Here is a 15,004-nt window from a genome sequence, read left to right on the forward strand (position 1 = left end):
GGGAGGTGCAATGGGGGAAGAGGATTTGGGGGGGTTTGTACTATAAAGGAATATGGAAGAAGGGAAATATTTTCTGTGGGGGGGGGGGGGGATTGTGCTAGGAGGAGGGGTTTGGGGGGATTTGTGTTGGGAAGATGGAATGGGGGGAAGAGGATTTGTGCTAGGAGGGGGGATTTGTGTTGGGAAGATGGAATGGGGGGAAGAGGATTTGTGCTAGAGGGGGATTTGTGTTGGGAAGATGGAATGGGGAAGAGGATTTGTGCTAGGAGGGGGGATTTGGGGGGATTTGTGTTGGGAAGATGGAATGGGGGGAAGAGGATTTGTGCTAGGAGGAGGGATTTGGGGGGATTTGTGTTGGGAAGATGGAATGGGGAAGAGGATTTGTGCTAGGAGGAGGGATTTGGGGGGATTTGTGTTGGGAAGATGGAATGGGGGAAGAGGATTTGTGCTAGGAGGAGGGATTTGGGGGGATTTGTGTTGGGAAGATGGAATGGGGAAGAGGATTTGTGCTAGGAGGAGGGATTTGGGGGGATTTGTGTTGGGAAGATGGAATGGGGGGAAGAGGATTTGTGCTAGGAGGAGGGGTTTTGGAGGATTTGTGTTGGGAAGATGGAATGGGGGAAGAGGATTTGTGCTAGGAGGGGGGATTTGTGTTGGGAAGATGGAATGGGGAAGAGGATTTGTGCTAGGAGGAGGGATTTGTGTTGGGAAGATGGAATGGGGAAGAGGATTTGTGCTAGGAGGAGGGATTTGGGGGGATTTGTGTTGGGAAGATGGAATGGGAGGAAGAGGATTTGTGCTAGGAGGGGGGATTTGTGTTGGGAAGATGGAATGGGGGAAGAGGATTTGTGCTAGGAGGGGGATTTGGGGGGATTTGTGTTGGGAAGATGGAATGGGGAAGAGGATTTCTGCTAGGAGGAGGGATTTGGGGGATTTGTGTTGGGAAGATGGAATGGGGGGAAGAGGATTTGTGCTAGGAGGGGGGATTTGGGGGATTTGTGTTGGGAAGATGGAATGGGGAAGAGGATTTGTGCTAGGAGGAGGGGTTTTGGAGGATTTGTGTGGGAAGATGGAATGGGGAAGAGGATTTGTGCTAGGAGGGGGGATTTGGGGGGATTTGTGTGGGAAGATGGAAGGGGGGGAAGAGGATTTGTGCTAGGAGGAGGGGTTTTGGAGGATTTGTGTGGGAAGATGGAATGGGGAAGAGGATTTGTGCTAGGAGGGGGGATTTGTGTTGGGAAGATGGAATGTTGAAGATGATTTGTGCTAGGAGGGGGGATTTGGGGGATTTGTGTTGGGAAGATGGAATGTTGAAGATGATTTGTGCTAGGAGGGGGGATTTGTGTTGGGAAGATGGAATGTTGAAGATGATTTGTGCTAGGAGGGGGGATTTGGGGGGATTTGTGTTGGGAAGATGGAATGTTGAAGAGGATTTGTGCTAGGAGGGGGGGAATTTGGAGGATTTGTGTTGGGAAGATGGAATGGGGGGGGATTTGGGGGGTTGTGCTATAAAGGAATATGGAAGAGGGAAAATATTTTTGGGGGAGGATATTTGCGCTAGTAGGATGATTGGGGGTATTTGTGCTTGGGTTGGGGATTGGGGGGGGGGGGGACTTTGTGCTAGGAGGGGGGAAGATTTTTTTTGGGGGGGGGATTTGTGTTGGGGGAATATGGGGGGAGAGAGGATTTGAGGTGGGTGCTTAGGAGGTGAGCATACAGATTAGTGCTCAATTTTTTTGGGGGGGGGGAGGGGGATTTTCGCTGACGCATAATGCTCATACATCTTGGGGGGGGGGTAATTTGGCATGTTTGCCCCGGGCTCTTGATGACTCAATGGGGTATTTTGGTTGCGGTATTTCCGCTCTTTCTTGGTATTTGGCTGTTTGGCAGCAGATACCCCTCCCCCCCCCCACACCTCGGGTTCCTCCCTCCCCCCCGAAGTCGCCCACAGAGATTTCAGGAGTGATCAGAACGGTATATTTACATTTCTGGCAATCGCTGAGTTCAGCAGCGGCGGCGGTGGATTTGCCTGGATTATTAAGACGTTGCTGTCAGAGAAGTTGAAGACGCGCTAATTAACAAGCTGTGGGAGCGGATCCGCGTCCCGCAAAGTGCGAAGATTAACAGCGACAAAATAAAATGGGTCAGAAAAATCCGGAGTTCACCCAAAGTGCACAGACGTAGGACGCACCGCGCCGGGGGGGACTCTGGATCTGGGATAGCGCTTACATCACACGTACTGATAACTCTATGGAGGAGCGGACAAAGTAAAACTCTTCCTACAATCCTCTGCACACCGTCCGCCCAATGGGAATACAGTTACCAGGGCCGGGACAAGGGGTGGGCAGGAGGGGAGGCCCTGGGCACTGTGGTAGCATGTGAGGTGGGGGCACCACAAGGAAATTGGGGGGGGGGGGGGTATTTGTGTTGGAGGGGGGATTTGGGGGGTGGGCAGCAGGGGTAAGTATTATTTGGGGAGATTTGGGGGGGTGCTAAGAGTGTTGATTTGGGGGATTTGCGTTGAGAAGGGGGATTTGAAGTGGCTCGGGGGGGTGTACTAGGAGAGAAAACTTTAGGTTGGAGGGGGAATTTGGACTGGGGGATTTGGGGGATGGGGCAAAGATTTGTGGTGGGAGGGGGATTTCAGATGGGGGGGGGATTTGTACTGGAAGAGGGCCATTTTATGCTTAGGGGATAAGCATTTGGATTAGTGCTCAGTGTTTTTTGGGGGGGGATTTTTGCTGACACCTAATGCGCATAATACTTGGGGGGGGGGGGGGGGGGGCCACAGTTTGGCATGTTTGCCCCGGGCTCTAGGTGACCTTTTCCCGGCACTGATATTTACAAAACATGACTTAGTAGTTGGTGGAGAAACCCTTGTTGGCGATCACAGAGGTCAGACGTTTCTTGGAGTTGGCCTCCAGGTTTGCACACATCTCAGGAGGGATTTTGTCCTCTTTGCAGATCTTCACCAACTCATTAAGGTTTCCAGGCTGACGTTTGGCAACTCGAACTTTCAGCTCCCTCCACATATTTTCTATGGGATTAAGGTCTGGAGACTGGCTAGGCCACTCCAGGACCTTAATGTGCTTCTTTTTGAGCCACTCCTTTGTTGCCTTGGCCGTGTGTTTTGGGTCATTGTCATGCTGGAAGACCCATGACCCATGACCCATCTTCAATGCCCTGGCTGAGGGAAGGAGGTTCTCACCCAAGATTTGATGGTACATGGCCCCAACCATCGTCCCTTTGATGCGGTGAAGTTGCCCTGCCCCCAAAGCATAATGTTTCCACCTCCCTGTATGACGGTGGGGGATGGTGTTCTTGGAGTCATAGGACCTCCATGTATGATGGTGGGGGATGGTGTTCTTGGGGTCATAGGACCTCCATGTATGACGGTGGGGGATGGTGTTCTTGGGATCATAGGACCTCCATGTATGACGGTGGGGGATGGTGTTCTTGGGGTCATAGGTCCTCCATGTATGACGGTGGGGGATGGTGTTCTTGGGGTCATAGGACCTCCATGTATGACAGTGGGGGATGGTGTTCTTGGGGTCATAGGACCTCCATGTATGACGGTGGGGGATGGTGTTCTTGGGGTCATAGGTCCTCCATGTATGACGGTGGGGGATGGTGTTCTTGGGGTCATAGGACCTCCATGTATGACAGTGGGGGATGGTGTTCTTGGGGTCATAGGCAGCATTCCTCCTCCTTCAAACACGGCGAGTTGATGCCAAAGATCTCGATTTTGGTCTCCTCTGACAACAACACTTTCCCCCAGTTCTCCTCTGAATCATTCGATGTTCATTAGTAATCTTCAGACGGACCTGTACATGTGATTTCCTGAGCAAGGGGACCTTGCAGGGGCTGCAGGATTTCAGTCCTTCACGGTGTAGTGTGTTACCGATTGTTTTCTTGGTGACTATGGTCCCAGCTGAGATCATTGACAAGATTCTCCTGTGTAGTTCTGGGCTGATTCCTCACCGTTCTCATGATCATTGAACCTCCACCAGGTGAGATCTTGTATGGAGCCCCAGACTGAGGGAGATCGATCGTTATTTTGTGTTTCTTCCATTTGGGAATAATCCCACCAACTCTCACCAAGCTGCTTGCTGATGGTCTTGTAGCCCCATTCCAGCCTTGTGTAGGTCTACAATCTTCTCCCCGACATCCTTGGACAGCTCTTTGGTCTTGGCCATGGTGGCAGTATCTTTTTTATTCCTGGCCGGAGGGCCTGGTCATTGTTTTACACAATGGCCACCTATTTTTCACTCTCCTCTCCACTATCCCTTCCCCACTTTATCTATTTTCTTTTTTTTGATTGAGTCTATACTTTGTTTCGTCACGTCTTGTACACGTTTGTTTCACTGTGTGACGAGTAAAGGCGGGTCCTCGGGCCAGCCCTGAAAGTCTTGGGAAGGGGTGGACATGGCCTTTTGGCTTCGTCCGCCCTAACCCACGGGGTCTCCCTTCGGGGGAGCCCTGCCTAGTACTTGGGTGGGTCTGTTTCGGCAGACCTTCCAGAGAACGGGGTCTGTCTGGTTTCGGCCATATAGACCATTGTAAAGTACCTTTGTCCCCGTCTGGAGCCTAACACCCCGGGGGATCAGGGAATTGGCGCGTCTTGTGTAACCGTTTGCACTTTTTTGTGTTCACTCTTTATGTGTGTGCACATTTTTTATGCACCGGGTGAAGTTTTTTGGGGTGTGTTATGCACGCCATAGGCTTTCAAAAAAAAAAAAAAAAATGGTGGCAGTATCATAGCCAATGAAGTTCAACTGAGGCGCGATTATTGCTAATTGCTTCTCGGCCTTTTGGCTAAGATCAAGTGTAGTATCTGTTCTTATCAGTTTCCAGGAGGTGGCGCTTGCTTCCGTCCCTGATCTATGGCGAAATAGAGACGGGATTGCGGTTGCTATGCAAAACCTGCTGGAGTGAAGGTGACCTGGAGCGGTTCGTAGCCGAAAGGGAAGCCTTATGATGGGGATGGAGAACCACAGGGTCTGAACCAGAGGGTCGGGACCCTGGTCTTCTGGCCTGGATTGGGGCGGATATAGCTCCAGACAGTTATTTGGGAGAGAACGCTTACTCCTGCCTTGCAAGGGGGGGGAGGGAGTGGCAAGTACTTCCCGAATGTAATTAGGAGTGATGGGAGCGACGGCAGAGCCTGATGGTAAAGGGCTCTTTCCGGCTTCCTGATCTCCATATCCTTCCTGTCTGTGGTGGGGTCTGCTGTGGTCTGGACTGGGTGGTCAGGGCTTCTTCGAAAAGCCAGTGGTGAATGTGCCCCTGAAGTGGCAGTTCAGGGGTGCTGTATAGTCACGGTGTGAAAGCACTTGATTTTATGGCACCATGGTCACTTTCACCACAACAAACGTTTTTCGCACCTGCCTCTTGGGCCGGGCCTTTTGGCCAGGACCAGGGGAAATTTTTATGCCTGGCCGGAGGGCCGGCCGTTGTATAGCACAATGGCCACTTTCACTCTCCCATCTCACTATCTTCCCCACGCTTTCTTTTATCCCTGTTTGCCACCTTTTTGTCTTTTTTTGGTTGTCTTTGTATACACGTTTTGTCACTGTGTGGCGAGTAGGGTGTGGGTCCTCGGGCCTACTCTGAAAGTCTTGGGAGGGGGTGGACATAGACCTTTTGGCTTGGTTCGCCCTCTCCTTTGAGGGGTCTCCCTTCGGGAGAGCCCCACTGTACTTGGGTCGGTCTGCTTCGGCAGACCTTCCAGTTGTGGGGGTCCGCCTGGTTTTGGCCAGATGGACCCTTTGTCTGAGTACCTCAGTCCCTGTCTGGAGCCTAACGCCCCGGGGGATCAGGGTAAGGTCCTTCCCTAGTGGAGGACTCTGTACACCCATTGCACGTTTTTGTGTTTCACTCTCTATGTGTGGGCACTTCTTTTTGGCACCAGGTGGAAGTTTTTGAGGTGTGTTTTGCACGCCACTGGCTTTTAAAAAAAAGAAAAAGATGGTGGAGAGATTGGAATCTGATTGATTGCTTCTGTGGACAGGTGTCTTTTATACAGGTAACAAAAGGTAAAGGGAGTGCTCCTAATCTCAGCTTGTTACCTGTATAGAAGACACCTGGGAGCCAGATATCTTGCTGATTGATAGGGGGATCAAATACTTATTGTGGGGGTCTGTGGACGGGAAACTTATAAGAATCTGGAAGCCCCCTTTAACAAGGGGGTCCCCAGATCTCCCTCCCCCCCCCCCAGGTGAATCAGTATGGGGTATAGCACAGTTTTTGACAATTTGTTTATTAAAAATCCAAAAATAAAGCCCCCTGATGTAGATCCATCGTCAATCACGCCGCCCGCCGGGTCCGCACTTACCGAAGGCTAACCGCCAACGGCAGAAAAGAAGTGCGGCATGGGGACAGCTCTGGATTAAAGGCTAAAACTGCAGTGCAGGATCCTTATTTATTATATATCTTATCTTGAAGATGTTCATCCTGAGTAAGAATGGGGACATCTAGTGGCAGAAAAGAAGTGCTGCATGGGGACAGCTCTGGATTAAAGGTGAACACTGCAGCACAGGATCCTTAATTATTATATATCTTATCTTGAAGACGTTTAGCCAGACAAAGCATCTGAAGCTTCTCTGATTTTCCAATACAGATTTTTACTGACTATTGTGAATAAAATAAGAATGAATCTTCTGCATCCTGTCTATCTTCTGTGGCTCAGATTTCCAGTCTTATTACACGCCAGCAACGTTTTAATGAATTAAATTACTTTTTGTCATTTCGGTGTGACCGCGGTAATAAAATGTTGGTGGATTCGGCGCACTTTACCGTAAACATCGCGGCGGCAGCATTCGCGGTGTCCATGTCCGGCTCGTTGCCTGATATCACTCGATGTAAATTGGCTGCCAGGTGTCTGAAATGTTCCATATTAATGATAATAAAGCAGAATTGCGCAAATTACACCGGCGCCTCTCTAAATGATTGTCAGCGCCGCGGCTTCATCACGCCCGACCTGGATTGGGGGGGTTATTATGGGAATAAAAGTCTTCAGAGGCTGATTTGTGTCCTGAGATAAACTGCACAGAAACAGATGAATTTGTGACCACTTCCATTTTCTTTTTCTTTCCTTTTGGATACAGTGAGGAAGAGTTGAATGTAACCCCCGCCCTCCCCTTCAGTCTTGCACAGGTGTACCGGCTCCTCCCCTTCAGTCTTGCACAGGTATACTGGCTCCTCCCCCTTAAGTCTTGCACAGGTGTACCGGCTCCTCCCCCTTTAGTCTTGCACATGTGTACCGACTCGTCCCCTTCAGTCTTGCACAGGTGTACCGGCTCCTCCCCTTCAGTCTTGCACAGGTGTACCGGCTCCTCCCCCTTCAGTCTTGCACAGGTGTACCGGCTCCTCCCCCTTTAGTCTTGCACAGGTGTACTGGCTCTTCCCCTTCAGTCTTGCACAGGTGTATCGGCTCCACCCCCTCAGTCTTGCACAGGTGTACCGGCTCCTCCCCCTTTAGTCTTGCACAGGTGTACCGGCTCCTCCCCCTTTAGTCTTGCACAGGTGTACCAGCTCCTCCCCCTTCAGTCTTGCACAGGTGTACCGGCTCCTCCCCTTCAGTCTTGCACAGGTATACTGGCTCCTCCCCCTTAAGTCTTGCACAGGTGTACCGGCTCCTCCCCCTTTAGTGTTGCACATGTGTACCGACTCGTCCCCTTCAGTCTTGCACAGGTGTACCGGCTCCTCCCCTTCAGTCTTGCACAGGTGTACCGGCTCCTCCCCCTTCAGTCTTGCACAGGTGTACCGGCTCCTCCCCCTTCAGTCTTGCACAGGTGTACCGGCTCCTCCCCCTTCAGTCTTGCACAGGTGTACCGGCTCCTCCCCCTTCAGTCTTGCACAGGTGTACCGGCTCCTCCCCCTTCAGTCTTGCACAGGTGTACCGGCTCCTCCCCCTTCAGTCTTGCACAGGTGTACCGACTCCTCCCCCTTTAGTCTTGCACAGGTGTACCGGCTCCTCCGCCTTCAGTCTTGCACAGGTGTATCAGCTCCACCCCCTCAGTCTTGCACAGGTGTACCGGCTCCTCCCCCTTCAGTCTTGCACAGGTGTATCGGCTCCTCCCCCTTCAGTCTTACACAGGTGTACCGGCTCCTCCCCCTTCAGTCTTGCACAGGTGTACCGGCTCCTCCCCCTTTAGTCTTGCACAGGTGTACCGGCTCCGCCCCCTTTAGTCTTGCACAGGTGTACCGACTCCTCCCCCTTTAGTCTTGCACAGGTGTACCGACTCCTCCCCCTTTAGTCTTGCACAGGTGTACCGACTCCTCCCCCTTTAGTCTTGCACAGGTGTACCGACTCCTCCCCCTTTAGTCTTGCACAGGTGTACCGACTCCTCTCCTGGACTGAGTTGATTTCCTCTGATTTCACTGCACACTGTGAGCTTCTCACCATGTGCATTAGAAGCTGCAGCAGGTCAGATAGAGCTCCACCTCCTTTCCTGGCTGGAGGACATCCAGCATCATCTAGCCTTTCTTCCCCAGCCTAGATATTACTGCCCCCCCTTCAATCACTGCGGGGGCATAACTACAGGGGTAACAATTGCGACCCAGCCCCCTGTTCCAGGGGGGCCCATGTGCCCCCCCCCTGTACACCTGGATAGAAGGGCGGCAGGGGGCGGCATGTTGAGAAATCGATCCCCTCCATTTTCCTCCTGCAGCCGCTGAAAGCCAGGAGAGAAATGGAGGGGATCGGTTTCTCTACATGCCGCCCCCTGCCGCCCTTCTATCCAGGTCCTGCTGCCTGTGTGCTCCACCCCCCCCCCCCCCCCTCGGATCTGTCCATTCAGAAAAGGAGAGAACTTCTGGAGAACCTTCCAGAAGAACAAGCATCTCTGTAGCTCTCCACCAATCAGGCCTGTATGGTAGAGTGACCAGACGGAAGCCACTCCTCAGTAAAAGGCACATGACAGCCCACCTGGGCTTTCCATAAAGGCACCTGAAGTAAGCTCAGACCATAAGAAACAAAATTCTCTGGTCTGATGAAACAAAGATTGAACTCTTTGACCCTGAATGGCAAGCGTCATGTCTGGAGGAAACCAGGCACCGCTCATCACCTGGCCAATACCATCCCTACAGTGAAGCATGGTGGTGGCGGCATCATGCTGTGGGGATGTTCTTCAGTTGCAGAAACTGGGAGACTAGTCAGGATGGAGGGAAAGATGAATGCAGCAATGTACAGAGACCTCCTTGATGAAAACCTTCTCCAGAGCGCTCTGGACCTCAGATATGTGGCGAAGGTTCATCTTCCAAAAGGACAACCACCCTAAGCACACAGCCAAGATAACAAAGGAGTGACTACGGGACAACTCTGTGAATGTTCTTGAGTGGTCCAACCAGAGCCCAGACTTGAACCCGATTGAACATCTCTGGAGAGATCTGAACATGGCTGAGCACCAACACTCCCCATCCAACCTGATGGAACTTGAGAGGTCCTACAAAGAAGAATGGGAGAAACTGCCCAAAAATAGGAGTGCCGAGCTTGTAGCATCATACTCAACAAGACTTGAGGCTGTAATTGGTGCCAAAGGAGCTTCACTAAAGTATTGAGCAAAGGCTGTGATACCTATGTACATGGGAGGAGCCTGTGATACTTATGTACATGGGAGGAGCCTGTGATACTTATGTACATGGGAGGAGTCTGTGATACTTATGTACATGGGAGGAGCCTGTGATACTTATGTACATGGGAGGAGCCTGTGATACTTATGTACATGGGAGGAGTCTGTGATACTTATGTACATGGGAGGAGCCTGTGATACTTATGTACATGGGAGGAGCCTGTGATACCTATGTACGTGGGAGGAGCCTGTGATACTTATGTACATGGGAGGGGCCTGTGATACTTATGTACATGGGAGGAGCCTGTGATACTTATGTACATGGGAGGAGCCTGTGATACTTATGTACATGGGAGGAGCCTGTGTTACTTATGTACATGGGAGGAGTCTGTGATACTTATGTACATGGGAGGAGCCTGTGATACTTATGTACACGGGAGGAGCCTGTGATACTTATGTACATGGGAGGAGCCTGTGATACTTATGTACACGGGAGGAGCCTGTGATACTTATGTACACGGGAGGAGCCTGTGATACTTATGTACATGGGAGGAGTCTGTGATACTTATGTACACGGGAGGAGCCTGTGATACTTATGTACACGGGAGGAGTCTGTGATACTTATGTACACGGGAGGAGCCTGTGATACTTATGTACATGGGAGGAGCCTGTGATACTTATGTACACGGGAGGAGTCTGTGTTACTTATGTACATGGGAGGAGCCTGTGATACTTATGTACATGGGAGGAGCCTGTGATACTTATGTACACGGGAGGAGCCTGTGATACTTATGTACATGGGAGGAGTCTGTGATACTTATGTACATGGGAGGAGCCTGTGATACTTATGTACATGGGAGGAGTCTGTGATACTTATGTACATGGGAGGAGCCTGTGATACTTATGTACATGGGAGGAGTCTGTGATACTTATGTACATGGGAGGAGTCTGTGATACTTATGTACATGGGAGGAGCCTGTGATACTTATGTACATGGGAGGAGTCTGTGATACTTATGTACATGGGAGGAGTCTGTGATACTTATGTACATGGGAGGAGCCTGTGATACTTATGTACATGGGAGGAGCCTGTGATACTTATGTACACGGGAGGAGCCTGTGATACTTATGTACATGGGAGGAGTCTGTGATACTTATGTACATGGGAGGAGCCTGTGATACTTATGTACATGGGAGGAGTCTGTGATACTTATGTACATGGGAGGAGCCTGTGATACTTATGTACATGGGAGGAGTCTGTGATACTTATGTACATGGGAGGAGTCTGTGATACTTATGTACATGGGAGGAGCCTGTGATACTTATGTACATGGGAGGAGCCTGTGATACTTATGTACATGGGAGGAGTCTGTGATACTTATGTACATGGGAGGAGCCTGTGATACTTATGTACATGGGAGGAGCCTGTGATACTTATGTACATGGGAGGAGTCTGTGATACTTATGTACATGGGAGGAGCCTGTGATACTTATGTACATGGGAGGAGCCTGTGATACCTATGTACGTGGGAGGAGCCTGTGATACTTATGTACATGGGAGGGGCCTGTGATACTTATGTACATGGGAGGAGCCTGTGATACTTATGTACATGGGAGGAGCCTGTGATACTTATGTACATGGGAGGAGCCTGTGTTACTTATGTACATGGGAGGAGTCTGTGATACTTATGTACATGGGAGGAGCCTGTGATACTTATGTACACGGGAGGAGCCTGTGATACTTATGTACATGGGAGGAGCCTGTGATACTTATGTACACGGGAGGAGCCTGTGATACTTATGTACACAGGAGGAGCCTGTGATACTTATGTACATGGGAGGAGTCTGTGATACTTATGTACACGGGAGGAGCCTGTGATACTTATGTACACGGGAGGAGTCTGTGATACTTATGTACACGGGAGGAGCCTGTGATACTTATGTACATGGGAGGAGCCTGTGATACTTATGTACACGGGAGGAGTCTGTGTTACTTATGTACATGGGAGGAGCCTGTGATACTTATGTACATGGGAGGAGCCTGTGATACTTATGTACACGGGAGGAGCCTGTGATACTTATGTACATGGGAGGAGTCTGTGATACTTATGTACATGGGAGGAGCCTGTGATACTTATGTACATGGGAGGAGTCTGTGATACTTATGTACATGGGAGGAGCCTGTGATACTTATGTACATGGGAGGAGTCTGTGATACTTATGTACATGGGAGGAGTCTGTGATACTTATGTACATGGGAGGAGCCTGTGATACTTATGTACATGGGAGGAGTCTGTGATACTTATGTACATGGGAGGAGTCTGTGATACTTATGTACATGGGAGGAGCCTGTGATACTTATGTACATGGGAGGAGCCTGTGATACTTATGTACACGGGAGGAGCCTGTGATACTTATGTACATGGGAGGAGTCTGTGATACTTATGTACATGGGAGGAGCCTGTGATACTTATGTACATGGGAGGAGTCTGTGATACTTATGTACATGGGAGGAGCCTGTGATACTTATGTACATGGGAGGAGTCTGTGATACTTATGTACATGGGAGGAGTCTGTGATACTTATGTACATGGGAGGAGCCTGTGATACTTATGTACATGGGAGGAGTCTGTGATACTTATGTACATGGGAGGAGTCTGTGATACTTATGTACATGGGAGGAGCCTGTGATACTTATGTACATGGGAGGTGCCTGTGATACTTATGTACATGGGAGGAGCCTGTGATACTTATGTACATGGGAGGAGCCTGTGATACTTATGTACATGGGAGGAGTCTGTGATACTTATGTACATGGGAGGAGCCTGTGATACTTATGTACATGGGAGGAGTCTGTGATACTTATGTACATGGGAGGAGCCTGTGATACTTATGTACATGGGAGGAGCCTGTGATACTTATGTACATGGGAGGAGTCTGTGATACTTATGTACATGGGAGGAGCCTGTGATACTTATGTACATGGGAGGAGCCTGTGATACTTATGTACATGGGAGGAGTCTGTGATACTTATGTACATGGGAGGAGTCTGTGATATTTATGTACATGGGAGGAGCCTGTGATACTTATGTACATGGGAGGAGTCTGTGATACTTATGTACATGGGAGGAGCCTGTGATACTTATGTACATGGGAGGAGTCTGTGATACTTATGTACATAGAAGGAGCCTGTGATACTTATGTACATGGGAGGAGTCTGTGATATTTATGTATATGGGATTTTTTTCCTTTTTTATTTTTAATAAATTTGCAAAGATTTCAAACAAACTTCTCTCACGTTGTCATTATAGGGGATTGTTTGTAAAATTTTGAGGAAAATAATGAATGTAATCCATTTTGGAATAGGGCTGTAACATAACAAAATGTGGAAAAAGTGAAGCGCTGTGAATACTTTCTGGTTGCTCTGTAATCTTTATTCTTCCAGATTCAGCATCACATCCAAATTTTAAGTTTTCTGCTCCATCCGCCCTCCAGCTGCTCCTAACTAAATCTTCGACAGATGGCGATTCGCCGTGACTCCCCGCGCTTGTAATCACATTGACACAAATTGAGGCTGGATCGCCGCCTTGGAACCAGAACTCAGAAACATTAGGATGGGGGGAGGGGGGGGGGGTATCAAAAGATTTTTTTTTTTCACCCCAGGAAAGCGGAAGGCTGAGCCGCAAGAGCCCCGCGGGACTGGAGCGCAGCCTGACTACATGCATTGGAGAAGTCACTGGGGCTCATTCACACTTTACCGAAAAATGCTGACCTTTAGCAGACGTGTGGTGGGGCCATTAATCCTTCATGGTACCCCCAAGCCGCTGCTTTCACGGGCGGCAAAATGCATAATGCCGCTGCAGCGCCATGCAGTTCGGTGCAGCGCAATTTTGAGAAACGGATCATTGGACTTCTCTTTCATTTTTCCCACACGTAGGGCTGCCCCCGATATGCAACACGTGGGAATACATAATACACGGTATCTGACAAAAGTAAGTACACCCCTCAGTGACATTTCTGTAAATCTTTTCTTCTATCTTTTCATGTGACAACACTGAAGAAATGACACTTGTCTACAATGTAAAGTAGTGAGTGTACAGCTTGTATGTATTTTGTATCATTTACTATGTATATAGTATTAATAATAATATTGATAACAAAAAATTATAAAAAACTAAAGGCATATTAAATAAATACATAATAATTGTAATGATATTAATATTTATTATATATTTATTTTATTATTATTATGTGTTTATTATTTCTTATGTATTATTTATGTGTTTATTATATATTTATTTATACAAAATAACGGCCAGCCCGACATTCTCACAGGACCAGCTTTATTGCACTGTGCATGTACTATAGTGCTCTATATGTAATATTATATATTATTTATTTATTATTTGTTTAATAATATTATTAATAATAAAAAATAATAAAAAAAACAAATGCATATTAAATAAATAATACATAATAAATCCAACAATATTAATAATATTTTTTTATGTATTTACTTTATTATGTGTTTATTATTTCTTATGTATTATTTATGTATTTATTATTTCTATTATGTATTTAATAATAATTATAACGATGAAAATAATAAAAAATAAATGCAGTGGAAATAAATAGATAATGAATGCAATAAGAATAATAATAACATTTATTCTGTATTTATTTTATTATTATGTGTTTATTATTTCTTATGTATTATCTATGTACTTACAGTATCTCACAAAAGTATTTTGCTAATCTGCTTAAAATTCAATGCTATATGGTTGCCTGGAATCGTTCTGTACACAGATGGTATATCAAATGGTATAATCTGCTACACCACTTTTTTTAAATTCTTGCAATGTACATCGATCACCCAGAGGGGGAGGGGTTATTATTTGCTCAAGAAAACTGAAGTTACACAATTGAGCATTTTTGTCTTTGGTCACAAATACAGGCGAATCTTTCTTTGCAATGTTCCTTTACATCTTCCCGCTGCTGCTGGTTGTCAGTTGATAGTGGGCACACCCAATAATGACACATTAAGGGTCTATTACGTGATTGGCTGCAGGCTATCGCAACCAAATATTTATCCGCTGGGACTCGGCGACTCCGATTCGTATCCCGCCACCTTTTCATCTGAAAACTTGTTCAAAGGAATCGATTTTACGTGAAAGCCGGTTGGGAAATAATAATTCCAGGTGTTTTTATTTACTACGCCGTCTGCGTTGTTATTTTTAAACATAAACACAAATATCCGAACACGATCCCGCGCGGCGGCGGCGTCTGACGCTTTTTTTATTGTAAGGACGCGGTGCATGTATATTAATCTAATCCCCCCGGGGCCGCGTTATAATTGAAACTCATAGAGCGGCAAATTGTAATAACGCTCGGACACGGAATTTTAAGTAACCCTCTGTAGAACATAATCGGAGG

The 15,004-nt window shown here is 48.0% G+C and overlaps 1 protein-coding gene and 1 pseudogene across 1 annotated transcript in view; one reads left to right on the top strand and one right to left on the bottom strand.

The window, feature by feature from the left end:
- The window catches only part of LOC141107389 (connector enhancer of kinase suppressor of ras 2-like), a gene marked incomplete in the record, with an annotated part of 546,558 nt that overhangs the window by 195,229 nt on the left and 336,325 nt on the right, over positions 1–15,004 (bottom strand).
- On the top strand, positions 4,796–4,928 carry LOC141109049 (U2 spliceosomal RNA; annotated as a pseudogene).

The sequence above is a fragment of the Aquarana catesbeiana genome, linkage group LG09 (genome assembly GCF_042186555.1).
Source record: "Aquarana catesbeiana isolate 2022-GZ linkage group LG09, ASM4218655v1, whole genome shotgun sequence".
Taxonomy (NCBI): domain Eukaryota; kingdom Metazoa; phylum Chordata; class Amphibia; order Anura; family Ranidae; genus Aquarana; species Aquarana catesbeiana.